General features: G+C 53.4%; 15 non-coding genes across 15 annotated transcripts; all 15 read left to right on the plus strand.

Moving 5' to 3' along the window:
* The first annotated feature begins 73 nt into the window (after positions 1–73).
* Positions 74–237, plus strand: LOC137080438 (U1 spliceosomal RNA). Its single transcript, XR_010906290.1, has one exon. It is a non-coding gene; the product is annotated as a U1 spliceosomal RNA (small nuclear RNA).
* A 1,008-nt stretch (positions 238–1,245) lies between these two features.
* On the plus strand, positions 1,246–1,436 carry LOC137079931 (U2 spliceosomal RNA). Its single transcript, XR_010905859.1, has one exon. It is a non-coding gene; the product is annotated as a U2 spliceosomal RNA (small nuclear RNA).
* Positions 1,437–1,902: 466 nt separating this feature from the next.
* On the plus strand, positions 1,903–2,066 carry LOC137080439 (U1 spliceosomal RNA). The gene has a single exon (XR_010906291.1). It is a non-coding gene; the product is annotated as a U1 spliceosomal RNA (small nuclear RNA).
* Positions 2,067–3,074: 1,008 nt separating this feature from the next.
* Positions 3,075–3,265, plus strand: LOC137079933 (U2 spliceosomal RNA). Its single transcript, XR_010905860.1, has one exon. It is a non-coding gene; the product is annotated as a U2 spliceosomal RNA (small nuclear RNA).
* A 466-nt stretch (positions 3,266–3,731) lies between these two features.
* LOC137080441 (U1 spliceosomal RNA) lies at positions 3,732–3,895 on the plus strand. Its single transcript, XR_010906293.1, has one exon. It is a non-coding gene; the product is annotated as a U1 spliceosomal RNA (small nuclear RNA).
* Positions 3,896–4,904: 1,009 nt separating this feature from the next.
* Positions 4,905–5,095, plus strand: LOC137079934 (U2 spliceosomal RNA). The gene has a single exon (XR_010905861.1). It is a non-coding gene; the product is annotated as a U2 spliceosomal RNA (small nuclear RNA).
* Positions 5,096–5,561: 466 nt separating this feature from the next.
* On the plus strand, positions 5,562–5,725 carry LOC137080442 (U1 spliceosomal RNA). The gene has a single exon (XR_010906294.1). It is a non-coding gene; the product is annotated as a U1 spliceosomal RNA (small nuclear RNA).
* A 1,009-nt stretch (positions 5,726–6,734) lies between these two features.
* Positions 6,735–6,925, plus strand: LOC137079935 (U2 spliceosomal RNA). The gene has a single exon (XR_010905862.1). It is a non-coding gene; the product is annotated as a U2 spliceosomal RNA (small nuclear RNA).
* A 466-nt stretch (positions 6,926–7,391) lies between these two features.
* On the plus strand, positions 7,392–7,555 carry LOC137080443 (U1 spliceosomal RNA). The gene has a single exon (XR_010906295.1). It is a non-coding gene; the product is annotated as a U1 spliceosomal RNA (small nuclear RNA).
* Positions 7,556–8,564: 1,009 nt separating this feature from the next.
* LOC137079936 (U2 spliceosomal RNA) lies at positions 8,565–8,755 on the plus strand. The gene has a single exon (XR_010905863.1). It is a non-coding gene; the product is annotated as a U2 spliceosomal RNA (small nuclear RNA).
* A 466-nt stretch (positions 8,756–9,221) lies between these two features.
* On the plus strand, positions 9,222–9,385 carry LOC137080444 (U1 spliceosomal RNA). The gene has a single exon (XR_010906296.1). It is a non-coding gene; the product is annotated as a U1 spliceosomal RNA (small nuclear RNA).
* Positions 9,386–10,393: 1,008 nt separating this feature from the next.
* LOC137080042 (U2 spliceosomal RNA) lies at positions 10,394–10,584 on the plus strand. The gene has a single exon (XR_010905963.1). It is a non-coding gene; the product is annotated as a U2 spliceosomal RNA (small nuclear RNA).
* A 466-nt stretch (positions 10,585–11,050) lies between these two features.
* Positions 11,051–11,214, plus strand: LOC137080445 (U1 spliceosomal RNA). Its single transcript, XR_010906297.1, has one exon. It is a non-coding gene; the product is annotated as a U1 spliceosomal RNA (small nuclear RNA).
* A 1,008-nt stretch (positions 11,215–12,222) lies between these two features.
* On the plus strand, positions 12,223–12,413 carry LOC137080055 (U2 spliceosomal RNA). Its single transcript, XR_010905975.1, has one exon. It is a non-coding gene; the product is annotated as a U2 spliceosomal RNA (small nuclear RNA).
* Positions 12,414–12,879: 466 nt separating this feature from the next.
* Positions 12,880–13,043, plus strand: LOC137080446 (U1 spliceosomal RNA). The gene has a single exon (XR_010906298.1). It is a non-coding gene; the product is annotated as a U1 spliceosomal RNA (small nuclear RNA).
* Positions 13,044–13,727: the final 684 nt, after the last annotated feature.

The following is a 13,727-nucleotide window of genomic DNA, read 5'->3' on the forward strand; positions in this document are numbered from 1 at the left end:
GGGAGGGGAAGGTCACCGTGTTTGAGGATGGCGAAGGGGGATAGGGCGCCTCTGCCTGGAGGCCAGGCAACTCATACTTACCTGGCAGGGGAGACACCATGATCAGGAAGGTGGTTCACCCAGGGCGAGGCTCGGCCATTGCACTCCGGTTGTGCTGACCCCTGCGAATTCCCCAAATGTGGGAATCTCGACTGCATAATTTATGGTAGTGGGGGACTGCGTTCGCGCTCTCCCCTGTACACACTGGTTAAAAGCAGATAGCGTGGAGGGAAAAAGCGTGCGGTTCTTGACGCTTGTGGCGCCGCCCACTGCCCCAAAGGGTGAAGTTGCACCAGTTTTGTTATGTTTCTGTCTCTTTCTGCTGTGTCAGCCAGTGACCCGGAGAGTTCAGAGAACTGAACTGCGTTTGTTTTCATCGAGGTTGTCGAAACCTGCGACCGGTTTGCCGAATGTGGTTTTTCCCACAAACTTTGATATTCAACGGACGAGTTGATTGACAGCAGTGGTCCCAAAGGCAAAGTTGTTCGGATGGAGGTTTTCTGTCGTATGGTACGACTGTCTCGTGCGCGTGCTGTGAAAAAGCACGCGACATACGTTCGCCTATAGCCGCTCTCATGTTGTTGCTTTTTCATTTTAAAGCGCCACTAGGTGGCCATTCACCGCGTCCTTTCTCGCCTGACCCCAGACTGAGCCCGTGCACGGGTGTACCGGCTTGGGTGAAATTGTCTCGTTCCGTCCAAGAGCTATAGCCGTTCTAGCAGACCCCGCCTCGCCCAGCCCGTAGGTTTCGGCCTGCCGCCGCCAAGCTGAATCGAAATTCCCACTTTTTTTCCGATCTGGACGGACAGTCAGACTCCAGAGAATCTTTCTGCACTGGTTTGGGCCAGATCGGGCAAAAGACCTAGGACTAGTGTGCAAAAGTAGGTTTTTCACAAAATCCCAAATACCCGAAAATTTCGCCAGCGCAACCTTCGAATCCGAGGCATGCGTCTCGCTCGGCTCGAGCCAAGGATTCCGATGATATAAGACACTTGGTTCTGCGGCGTGCGGTTTGGGAGCTACGAGCCATTTCGTGCCGGGCCCATCGGGGGGCCAGCCTTGGTGATGTTGTAGAGCGAGTGGCTAGTACCATCCCTCAAAGTTTCAGGTCTCTACGACGTAAGGCCTTTGCCAACCCTCCCCCCCTCACCGCTTCCCAGATGGGCGTCGCCTTTGCAGGCTCCCCTGCCGCTGCGTCATTGTGTCATCGCTTCTCGGCCTTTTGGCTAAGATCAAGTGTAGTATCTGTTCTTATCAGTTTAATATCTGATACGTCCCCTATCCGGGGACTGCATATTAAATTGATTTTTGGCACATGGAGCCGGAACCGGGGCTTGCTCCGTCCACTCCACGCATCGACCTGGTATTGCAGTGCCTCCAGGAACGGTGTGCTTCCCCTTTTTGGGGACTGCGACTTGTTGTGACTAATAGAAGAACCAACAACACCACTGGAATTTTGTCAGAGAATACAGAAATACGCAGGAAGCGCATACAGAATGACGATGAGGTGACGCAACGATGACCGTGCCACAGAGAAAGCAGCAAGCTGCGGTCATATGAGCATAGGGAAAAAAGAAGAACAAAAGCGTCGGTTGCCGGCCGGCTGACTCATCACCGTCACAGCACGTTTTTTGATGTCCCTCTTATTTGAGAGTCTTTACCAACGAGCTGATGAGTCGAATCAGGGGTTTGTGTTGGATGGATTAGGGACACCTGATTCAAATCAAGGTCACGCACGCACGCACGCAGCAGTCAAGCAATGGAAGGTGCCCCGTCCTTCCTTTTCTTGGGGGAGGGGAAGGTCACCGTGTTTGAGGATGGCGAAGGGGGATAGGGCGCCTCTGCCTGGAGGCCAGGCAACTCATACTTACCTGGCAGGGGAGACACCATGATCAGGAAGGTGGTTCACCCAGGGCGAGGCTCGGCCATTGCACTCCGGTTGTGCTGACCCCTGCGAATTCCCCAAATGTGGGAATCTCGACTGCATAATTTATGGTAGTGGGGGACTGCGTTCGCGCTCTCCCCTGTACACACTGGTTAAAAGCAGATAGCGTGGAGGGAAAAAGCGTGCGGTTCTTGACGCTTGTGGCGCCGCCCACTGCCCCAAAGGGTGAAGTTGCACCAGTTTTGTTATGTTTCTGTCTCTTTCTGCTGTGTCAGCCAGTGACCCGGAGAGTTCAGAGAACTGAACTGCGTTTGTTTTCATCTAGGTTGTCGAAACCTGCGACCGGTTTGCCGAATGTGGTTTTTCCCACAAACTTTGATATTCAACGGACGAGTTGATTGACAGCAGTGGTCCCAAAGGCAAAGTTGTTCGGATGGAGGTTTTCTGTCGTATGGTACGACTGTCTCGTGCGCGTGCTGTGAAAAAGCACGCGACATACGTTCGCCTATAGCCGCTCTCATGTTGTTGCTTTTTCATTTTAAAGCGCCACTAGGTGGCCATTCACCGCGTCCTTTCTCGCCTGACCCCAGACTGAGCCCGTGCACGGGTGTACCGGCTTGGGTGAAATTGTCTCGTTCCGTCCAAGAGCTATAGCCGTTCTAGCAGACCCCGCCTCGCCCAGCCCGTAGGTTTCGGCCTGCCGCCGCCAAGCTGAATCGAAATTCCCACTTTTTTTCCGATCTGGACGGACAGTCAGACTCCAGAGAATCTTTCTGCACTGGTTTGGGCCAGATCGGGCAAAAGACCTAGGACTAGTGTGCAAAAGTAGGTTTTTCACAAAATCCCAAATACCCGAAAATTTCGCCAGCGCAACCTTCGAATCCGAGGCATGCGTCTCGCTCGGCTCGAGCCAAGGATTCCGATGATATAAGACACTTGGTTCTGCGGCGTGCGGTTTGGGAGCTACGAGCCATTTCGTGCCGGGCCCATCGGGGGGCCAGCCTTGGTGATGTTGTAGAGCGAGTGGCTAGTACCATCCCTCAAAGTTTCAGGTCTCTACGACGTAAGGCCTTTGCCAACCCTCCCCCCCTCACCGCTTCCCAGATGGGCGTCGCCTTTGCCGGCTCCCCTGCCGCTGCGTCATTGTGTCATCGCTTCTCGGCCTTTTGGCTAAGATCAAGTGTAGTATCTGTTCTTATCAGTTTAATATCTGATACGTCCCCTATCCGGGGACTGCATATTAAATTGATTTTTGGCACATGGAGCCGGAACCGGGGCTTGCTCCGTCCACTCCACGCATCGACCTGGTATTGCAGTGCCTCCAGGAACGGTGTGCTTCCCCTTTTTGGGGACTGCGACTTGTTGTGACTAATAGAAGAACCAGCAACACCACTGGAATTTTGTCAGAGAATACAGAAATACGCAGGAAGCGCATACAGAATGACGATGAGGTGACGCAACGATGACCGTGCCACAGAGAAAGCAGCAAGCTGCGGTCATATGAGCATAGGGAAAAAAGAAGAACAAAAGCGTCGGTTGCCGGCCGGCTGACTCATCACCGTCACAGCACGTTTTTTGATGTCCCTCTTATTTGAGAGTCTTTACCAACGAGCTGATGAGTCGAATCAGGGGTTTGTGTTGGATGGATTAGGGACACCTGATTCAAATCAAGGTCACGCACGCACGCACGCAGCAGTCAAGCAATGGAAGGTGCCCCGTCCTTCCTTTTCTTGGGGGAGGGGAAGGTCACCGTGTTTGAGGATGGCGAAGGGGGATAGGGCGCCTCTGCCTGGAGGCCAGGCAACTCATACTTACCTGGCAGGGGAGACACCATGATCAGGAAGGTGGTTCACCCAGGGCGAGGCTCGGCCATTGCACTCCGGTTGTGCTGACCCCTGCGAATTCCCCAAATGTGGGAATCTCGACTGCATAATTTATGGTAGTGGGGGACTGCGTTCGCGCTCTCCCCTGTACACACTGGTTAAAAGCAGATAGCGTGGAGGGAAAAAGCGTGCGGTTCTTGACGCTTGTGGCGCCGCCCACTGCCCCAAAGGGTGAAGTTGCACCAGTTTTGTTATGTTTCTGTCTCTTTCTGCTGTGTCAGCCAGTGACCCGGAGAGTTCAGAGAACTGAACTGCGTTTGTTTTCATCGAGGTTGTCGAAACCTGCGACCGGTTTGCCGAATGTGGTTTTTCCCACAAACTTTGATATTCAACGGACGAGTTGATTGACAAGCAGTGGTCCCAAAGGCAAAGTTGTTCGGATGGAGGTTTTCTGTCGTATGGTACGACTGTCTCGTGCGCGTGCTGTGAAAAAGCACGCGACATACGTTCGCCTATAGCCGCTCTCATGTTGTTGCTTTTTCATTTTAAAGCGCCACTAGGTGGCCATTCACCGCGTCCTTTCTCGCCTGACCCCAGACTGAGCCCGTGCACGGGTGTACCGGCTTGGGTGAAATTGTCTCGTTCCGTCCAAGAGCTATAGCCGTTCTAGCAGACCCCGCCTCGCCCAGCCCGTAGGTTTCGGCCTGCCGCCGCCAAGCTGAATCGAAATTCCCACTTTTTTTCCGATCTGGACGGACAGTCAGACTCCAGAGAATCTTTCTGCACTGGTTTGGGCCAGATCGGGCAAAAGACCTAGGACTAGTGTGCAAAAGTAGGTTTTTCACAAAATCCCAAATACCCGAAAATTTCGCCAGCGCAACCTTCGAATCCGAGGCATGCGTCTCGCTCGGCTCGAGCCAAGGATTCCGATGATATAAGACACTTGGTTCTGCGGCGTGCGGTTTGGGAGCTACGAGCCATTTCGTGCCGGGCCCATCGGGGGGCCAGCCTTGGTGATGTTGTAGAGCGAGTGGCTAGTACCATCCCTCAAAGTTTCAGGTCTCTACGACGTAAGGCCTTTGCCAACCCTCCCCCCCTCACCGCTTCCCAGATGGGCGTCGCCTTTGCCGGCTCCCCTGCCGCTGCGTCATTGTGTCATCGCTTCTCGGCCTTTTGGCTAAGATCAAGTGTAGTATCTGTTCTTATCAGTTTAATATCTGATACGTCCCCTATCCGGGGACTGCATATTAAATTGATTTTTGGCACATGGAGCCGGAACCGGGGCTTGCTCCGTCCACTCCACGCATCGACCTGGTATTGCAGTGCCTCCAGGAACGGTGTGCTTCCCCTTTTTGGGGACTGCGACTTGTTGTGACTAATAGAAGAACCAGCAACACCACTGGAATTTTGTCAGAGAATACAGAAATACGCAGGAAGCGCATACAGAATGACGATGAGGTGACGCAACGATGACCGTGCCACAGAGAAAGCAGCAAGCTGCGGTCATATGAGCATAGGGAAAAAAGAAGAACAAAAGCGTCGGTTGCCGGCCGGCTGACTCATCACCGTCACAGCACGTTTTTTGATGTCCCTCTTATTTGAGAGTCTTTACCAACGAGCTGATGAGTCGAATCAGGGGTTTGTGTTGGATGGATTAGGGACACCTGATTCAAATCAAGGTCACGCACGCACGCACGCAGCAGTCAAGCAATGGAAGGTGCCCCGTCCTTCCTTTTCTTGGGGGAGGGGAAGGTCACCGTGTTTGAGGATGGCGAAGGGGGATAGGGCGCCTCTGCCTGGAGGCCAGGCAACTCATACTTACCTGGCAGGGGAGACACCATGATCAGGAAGGTGGTTCACCCAGGGCGAGGCTCGGCCATTGCACTCCGGTTGTGCTGACCCCTGCGAATTCCCCAAATGTGGGAATCTCGACTGCATAATTTATGGTAGTGGGGGACTGCGTTCGCGCTCTCCCCTGTACACACTGGTTAAAAGCAGATAGCGTGGAGGGAAAAAGCGTGCGGTTCTTGACGCTTGTGGCGCCGCCCACTGCCCCAAAGGGTGAAGTTGCACCAGTTTTGTTATGTTTCTGTCTCTTTCTGCTGTGTCAGCCAGTGACCCGGAGAGTTCAGAGAACTGAACTGCGTTTGTTTTCATCGAGGTTGTCGAAACCTGCGACCGGTTTGCCGAATGTGGTTTTTCCCACAAACTTTGATATTCAACGGACGAGTTGATTGACAAGCAGTGGTCCCAAAGGCAAAGTTGTTCGGATGGAGGTTTTCTGTCGTATGGTACGACTGTCTCGTGCGCGTGCTGTGAAAAAGCACGCGACATACGTTCGCCTATAGCCGCTCTCATGTTGTTGCTTTTTCATTTTAAAGCGCCACTAGGTGGCCATTCACCGCGTCCTTTCTCGCCTGACCCCAGACTGAGCCCGTGCACGGGTGTACCGGCTTGGGTGAAATTGTCTCGTTCCGTCCAAGAGCTATAGCCGTTCTAGCAGACCCCGCCTCGCCCAGCCCGTAGGTTTCGGCCTGCCGCCGCCAAGCTGAATCGAAATTCCCACTTTTTTTCCGATCTGGACGGACAGTCAGACTCCAGAGAATCTTTCTGCACTGGTTTGGGCCAGATCGGGCAAAAGACCTAGGACTAGTGTGCAAAAGTAGGTTTTTCACAAAATCCCAAATACCCGAAAATTTCGCCAGCGCAACCTTCGAATCCGAGGCATGCGTCTCGCTCGGCTCGAGCCAAGGATTCCGATGATATAAGACACTTGGTTCTGCGGCGTGCGGTTTGGGAGCTACGAGCCATTTCGTGCCGGGCCCATCGGGGGGCCAGCCTTGGTGATGTTGTAGAGCGAGTGGCTAGTACCATCCCTCAAAGTTTCAGGTCTCTACGACGTAAGGCCTTTGCCAACCCTCCCCCCCTCACCGCTTCCCAGATGGGCGTCGCCTTTGCCGGCTCCCCTGCCGCTGCGTCATTGTGTCATCGCTTCTCGGCCTTTTGGCTAAGATCAAGTGTAGTATCTGTTCTTATCAGTTTAATATCTGATACGTCCCCTATCCGGGGACTGCATATTAAATTGATTTTTGGCACATGGAGCCGGAACCGGGGCTTGCTCCGTCCACTCCACGCATCGACCTGGTATTGCAGTGCCTCCAGGAACGGTGTGCTTCCCCTTTTTGGGGACTGCGACTTGTTGTGACTAATAGAAGAACCAGCAACACCACTGGAATTTTGTCAGAGAATACAGAAATACGCAGGAAGCGCATACAGAATGACGATGAGGTGACGCAACGATGACCGTGCCACAGAGAAAGCAGCAAGCTGCGGTCATATGAGCATAGGGAAAAAAGAAGAACAAAAGCGTCGGTTGCCGGCCGGCTGACTCATCACCGTCACAGCACGTTTTTTGATGTCCCTCTTATTTGAGAGTCTTTACCAACGAGCTGATGAGTCGAATCAGGGGTTTGTGTTGGATGGATTAGGGACACCTGATTCAAATCAAGGTCACGCACGCACGCACGCAGCAGTCAAGCAATGGAAGGTGCCCCGTCCTTCCTTTTCTTGGGGGAGGGGAAGGTCACCGTGTTTGAGGATGGCGAAGGGGGATAGGGCGCCTCTGCCTGGAGGCCAGGCAACTCATACTTACCTGGCAGGGGAGACACCATGATCAGGAAGGTGGTTCACCCAGGGCGAGGCTCGGCCATTGCACTCCGGTTGTGCTGACCCCTGCGAATTCCCCAAATGTGGGAATCTCGACTGCATAATTTATGGTAGTGGGGGACTGCGTTCGCGCTCTCCCCTGTACACACTGGTTAAAAGCAGATAGCGTGGAGGGAAAAAGCGTGCGGTTCTTGACGCTTGTGGCGCCGCCCACTGCCCCAAAGGGTGAAGTTGCACCAGTTTTGTTATGTTTCTGTCTCTTTCTGCTGTGTCAGCCAGTGACCCGGAGAGTTCAGAGAACTGAACTGCGTTTGTTTTCATCGAGGTTGTCGAAACCTGCGACCGGTTTGCCGAATGTGGTTTTTCCCACAAACTTTGATATTCAACGGACGAGTTGATTGACAAGCAGTGGTCCCAAAGGCAAAGTTGTTCGGATGGAGGTTTTCTGTCGTATGGTACGACTGTCTCGTGCGCGTGCTGTGAAAAAGCACGCGACATACGTTCGCCTATAGCCGCTCTCATGTTGTTGCTTTTTCATTTTAAAGCGCCACTAGGTGGCCATTCACCGCGTCCTTTCTCGCCTGACCCCAGACTGAGCCCGTGCACGGGTGTACCGGCTTGGGTGAAATTGTCTCGTTCCGTCCAAGAGCTATAGCCGTTCTAGCAGACCCCGCCTCGCCCAGCCCGTAGGTTTCGGCCTGCCGCCGCCAAGCTGAATCGAAATTCCCACTTTTTTTCCGATCTGGACGGACAGTCAGACTCCAGAGAATCTTTCTGCACTGGTTTGGGCCAGATCGGGCAAAAGACCTAGGACTAGTGTGCAAAAGTAGGTTTTTCACAAAATCCCAAATACCCGAAAATTTCGCCAGCGCAACCTTCAAATCCGAGGCATGCGTCTCGCTCGGCTCGAGCCAAGGATTCCGATGATATAAGACACTTGGTTCTGCGGCGTGCGGTTTGGGAGCTACGAGCCATTTCGTGCCGGGCCCATCGGGGGGCCAGCCTTGGTGATGTTGTAGAGCGAGTGGCTAGTACCATCCCTCAAAGTTTCAGGTCTCTACGACGTAAGGCCTTTGCCAACCCTCCCCCCCTCACCGCTTCCCAGATGGGCGTCGCCTTTGCAGGCTCCCCTGCCGCTGCGTCATTGTGTCATCGCTTCTCGGCCTTTTGGCTAAGATCAAGTGTAGTATCTGTTCTTATCAGTTTAATATCTGATACGTCCCCTATCCGGGGACTGCATATTAAATTGATTTTTGGCACATGGAGCCGGAACCGGGGCTTGCTCCGTCCACTCCACGCATCGACCTGGTATTGCAGTGCCTCCAGGAACGGTGTGCTTCCCCTTTTTGGGGACTGCGACTTGTTGTGACTAATAGAAGAACCAACAACACCACTGGAATTTTGTCAGAGAATACAGAAATACGCAGGAAGCGCATACAGAATGACGATGAGGTGACGCAACGATGACCGTGCCACAGAGAAAGCAGCAAGCTGCGGTCATATGAGCATAGGGAAAAAAGAAGAACAAAAGCGTCGGTTGCCGGCCGGCTGACTCATCACCGTCACAGCACGTTTTTTGATGTCCCTCTTATTTGAGAGTCTTTACCAACGAGCTGATGAGTCGAATCAGGGGTTTGTGTTGGATGGATTAGGGACACCTGATTCAAATCAAGGTCACGCACGCACGCACGCAGCAGTCAAGCAATGGAAGGTGCCCCGTCCTTCCTTTTCTTGGGGGAGGGGAAGGTCACCGTGTTTGAGGATGGCGAAGGGGGATAGGGCGCCTCTGCCTGGAGGCCAGGCAACTCATACTTACCTGGCAGGGGAGACACCATGATCAGGAAGGTGGTTCACCCAGGGCGAGGCTCGGCCATTGCACTCCGGTTGTGCTGACCCCTGCGAATTCCCCAAATGTGGGAATCTCGACTGCATAATTTATGGTAGTGGGGGACTGCGTTCGCGCTCTCCCCTGTACACACTGGTTAAAAGCAGATAGCGTGGAGGGAAAAAGCGTGCGGTTCTTGACGCTTGTGGCGCCGCCCACTGCCCCAAAGGGTGAAGTTGCACCAGTTTTGTTATGTTTCTGTCTCTTTCTGCTGTGTCAGCCAGTGACCCGGAGAGTTCAGAGAACTGAACTGCGTTTGTTTTCATCGAGGTTGTCGAAACCTGCGACCGGTTTGCCGAATGTGGTTTTTCCCACAAACTTTGATATTCAACGGACGAGTTGATTGACAGCAGTGGTCCCAAAGGCAAAGTTGTTCGGATGGAGGTTTTCTGTCGTATGGTACGACTGTCTCGTGCGCGTGCTGTGAAAAAGCACGCGACATACGTTCGCCTATAGCCGCTCTCATGTTGTTGCTTTTTCATTTTAAAGCGCCACTAGGTGGCCATTCACCGCGTCCTTTCTCGCCTGACCCCAGACTGAGCCCGTGCACGGGTGTACCGGCTTGGGTGAAATTGTCTCGTTCCGTCCAAGAGCTATAGCCGTTCTAGCAGACCCCGCCTCGCCCAGCCCGTAGGTTTCGGCCTGCCGCCGCCAAGCTGAATCGAAATTCCCACTTTTTTTCCGATCTGGACGGACAGTCAGACTCCAGAGAATCTTTCTGCACTGGTTTGGGCCAGATCGGGCAAAAGACCTAGGACTAGTGTGCAAAAGTAGGTTTTTCACAAAATCCCAAATACCCGAAAATTTCGCCAGCGCAACCTTCAAATCCGAGGCATGCGTCTCGCTCGGCTCGAGCCAAGGATTCCGATGATATAAGACACTTGGTTCTGCGGCGTGCGGTTTGGGAGCTACGAGCCATTTCGTGCCGGGCCCATCGGGGGGCCAGCCTTGGTGATGTTGTAGAGCGAGTGGCTAGTACCATCCCTCAAAGTTTCAGGTCTCTACGACGTAAGGCCTTTGCCAACCCTCCCCCCCTCACCGCTTCCCAGATGGGCGTCGCCTTTGCAGGCTCCCCTGCCGCTGCGTCATTGTGTCATCGCTTCTCGGCCTTTTGGCTAAGATCAAGTGTAGTATCTGTTCTTATCAGTTTAATATCTGATACGTCCCCTATCCGGGGACTGCATATTAAATTGATTTTTGGCACATGGAGCCAGAACCGGGGCTTGCTCCGTCCACTCCACGCATCGACCTGGTATTGCAGTGCCTCCAGGAACGGTGTGCTTCCCCTTTTTGGGGACTGCGACTTGTTGTGACTAATAGAAGAACCAACAACACCACTGGAATTTTGTCAGAGAATACAGAAATACCCAGGAAGCGCATACAGAATGACGATGAGGTGACGCAACGATGACCGTGCCACAGAGAAAGCAGCAAGCTGCGGTCATATGAGCATAGGGAAAAAAGAAGAACAAAAGCGTCGGTTGCCGGCCGGCTGACTCATCACCGTCACAGCACGTTTTTTGATGTCCCTCTTATTTGAGAGTCTTTACCAACGAGCTGATGAGTCGAATCAGGGGTTTGTGTTGGATGGATTAGGGACACCTGATTCAAATCAAGGTCACGCACGCACGCACGCAGCAGTCAAGCAATGGAAGGTGCCCCGTCCTTCCTTTTCTTGGGGGAGGGGAAGGTCACCGTGTTTGAGGATGGCGAAGGGGGATAGGGCGCCTCTGCCTGGAGGCCAGGCAACTCATACTTACCTGGCAGGGGAGACACCATGATCAGGAAGGTGGTTCACCCAGGGCGAGGCTCGGCCATTGCACTCCGGTTGTGCTGACCCCTGCGAATTCCCCAAATGTGGGAATCTCGACTGCATAATTTATGGTAGTGGGGGACTGCGTTCGCGCTCTCCCCTGTACACACTGGTTAAAAGCAGATAGCGTGGAGGGAAAAAGCGTGCGGTTCTTGACGCTTGTGGCGCCGCCCACTGCCCCAAAGGGTGAAGTTGCACCAGTTTTGTTATGTTTCTGTCTCTTTCTGCTGTGTCAGCCAGTGACCCGGAGAGTTCAGAGAACTGAACTGCGTTTGTTTTCATCGAGGTTGTCGAAACCTGCGACCGGTTTGCCGAATGTGGTTTTTCCCACAAACTTTGATATTCAACGGACGAGTTGATTGACAGCAGTGGTCCCAAAGGCAAAGTTGTTCGGATGGAGGTTTTCTGTCGTATGGTACGACTGTCTCGTGCGCGTGCTGTGAAAAAGCACGCGACATACGTTCGCCTATAGCCGCTCTCATGTTGTTGCTTTTTCATTTTAAAGCGCCACTAGGTGGCCATTCACCGCGTCCTTTCTCGCCTGACCCCAGACTGAGCCCGTGCACGGGTGTACCGGCTTGGGTGAAATTGTCTCGTTCCGTCCAAGAGCTATAGCCGTTCTAGCAGACCCCGCCTCGCCCAGCCCGTAGGTTTCGGCCTGCCGCCGCCAAGCTGAATCGAAATTCCCACTTTTTTTCCGATCTGGACGGACAGTCAGACTCCAGAGAATCTTTCTGCACTGGTTTGGGCCAGATCGGGCAAAAGACCTAGGACTAGTGTGCAAAAGTAGGTTTTTCACAAAATCCCAAATACCCGAAAATTTCGCCAGCGCAACCTTCGAATCCGAGGCATGCGTCTCGCTCGGCTCGAGCCAAGGATTCCGATGATATAAGACACTTGGTTCTGCGGCGTGCGGTTTGGGAGCTACGAGCCATTTCGTGCCGGGCCCATCGGGGGGCCAGCCTTGGTGATGTTGTAGAGCGAGTGGCTAGTACCATCCCTCAAAGTTTCAGGTCTCTACGACGTAAGGCCTTTGCCAACCCTCCCCCCCTCACCGCTTCCCAGATGGGCGTCGCCTTTGCAGGCTCCCCTGCCGCTGCGTCATTGTGTCATCGCTTCTCGGCCTTTTGGCTAAGATCAAGTGTAGTATCTGTTCTTATCAGTTTAATATCTGATACGTCCCCTATCCGGGGACTGCATATTAAATTGATTTTTGGCACATGGAGCCAGAACCGGGGCTTGCTCTGTCCACTCCACGCATCGACCTGGTATTGCAGTGCCTCCAGGAACGGTGTGCTTCCCCTTTTTGGGGACTGCGACTTGTTGTGACTAATAGAAGAACCAACAACACCACTGGAATTTTGTCAGAGAATACAGAAATACCCAGGAAGCGCATACAGAATGACGATGAGGTGACGCAACGATGACCGTGCCACAGAGAAAGCAGCAAGCTGCGGTCATATGAGCATAGGGAAAAAAGAAGAACAAAAGCGTCGGTTGCCGGCCGGCTGACTCATCACCGTCACAGCACGTTTTTTGATGTCCCTCTTATTTGAGAGTCTTTACCAACGAGCTGATGAGTTGAATCAGGGGTTTGTGTTGGATGGATTAGGGACACCTGATTCAAATCAAGGTCACGCACGCACGCACGCAGCAGTCAAGCAATGGAAGGTGCCCCGTCCTTCCTTTTCTTGGGGGAGGGGAAGGTCACCGTGTTTGAGGATGGCGAAGGGGGATAGGGCGCCTCTGCCTGGAGGCCAGGCAACTCATACTTACCTGGCAGGGGAGACACCATGATCAGGAAGGTGGTTCACCCAGGGCGAGGCTCGGCCATTGCACTCCGGTTGTGCTGACCCCTGCGAATTCCCCAAATGTGGGAATCTCGACTGCATAATTTATGGTAGTGGGGGACTGCGTTCGCGCTCTCCCCTGTACACACTGGTTAAAAGCAGATAGCGTGGAGGGAAAAAGCGTGCGGTTCTTGACGCTTGTGGCGCCGCCCACTGCCCCAAAGGGTGAAGTTGCACCAGTTTTGTTATGTTTCTGTCTCTTTCTGCTGTGTCAGCCAGTGACCCGGAGAGTTCAGAGAACTGAACTGCGTTTGTTTTCATCGAGGTTGTCGAAACCTGCGACCGGTTTGCCGAATGTGGTTTTTCCCACAAACTTTGATATTCAACGGACGAGTTGATTGACAGCAGTGGTCCCAAAGGCAAAGTTGTTCGGATGGAGGTTTTCTGTCGTATGGTACGACTGTCTCGTGCGCGTGCTGTGAAAAAGCACGCGACATACGTTCGCCTATAGCCGCTCTCATGTTGTTGCTTTTTCATTTTAAAGCGCCACTAGGTGGCCATTCACCGCGTCCTTTCTCGCCTGACCCCAGACTGAGCCCGTGCACGGGTGTACCGGCTTGGGTGAAATTGTCTCGTTCCGTCCAAGAGCTATAGCCGTTCTAGCAGACCCCGCCTCGCCCAGCCCGTAGGTTTCGGCCTGCCGCCGCCAAGCTGAATCGAAATTCCCACTTTTTTTCCGATCTGGACGGACAGTCAGACTCCAGAGAATCTTTCTGCACTGGTTTGGGCCAGATCGGGCAAAAGACCTAGGACTAGTGTGCAAAAG

The sequence above is a fragment of the Pseudorasbora parva genome, chromosome 6, assembly GCF_024679245.1.
Source record: "Pseudorasbora parva isolate DD20220531a chromosome 6, ASM2467924v1, whole genome shotgun sequence".
Classification (NCBI taxonomy): domain Eukaryota; kingdom Metazoa; phylum Chordata; class Actinopteri; order Cypriniformes; family Gobionidae; genus Pseudorasbora; species Pseudorasbora parva.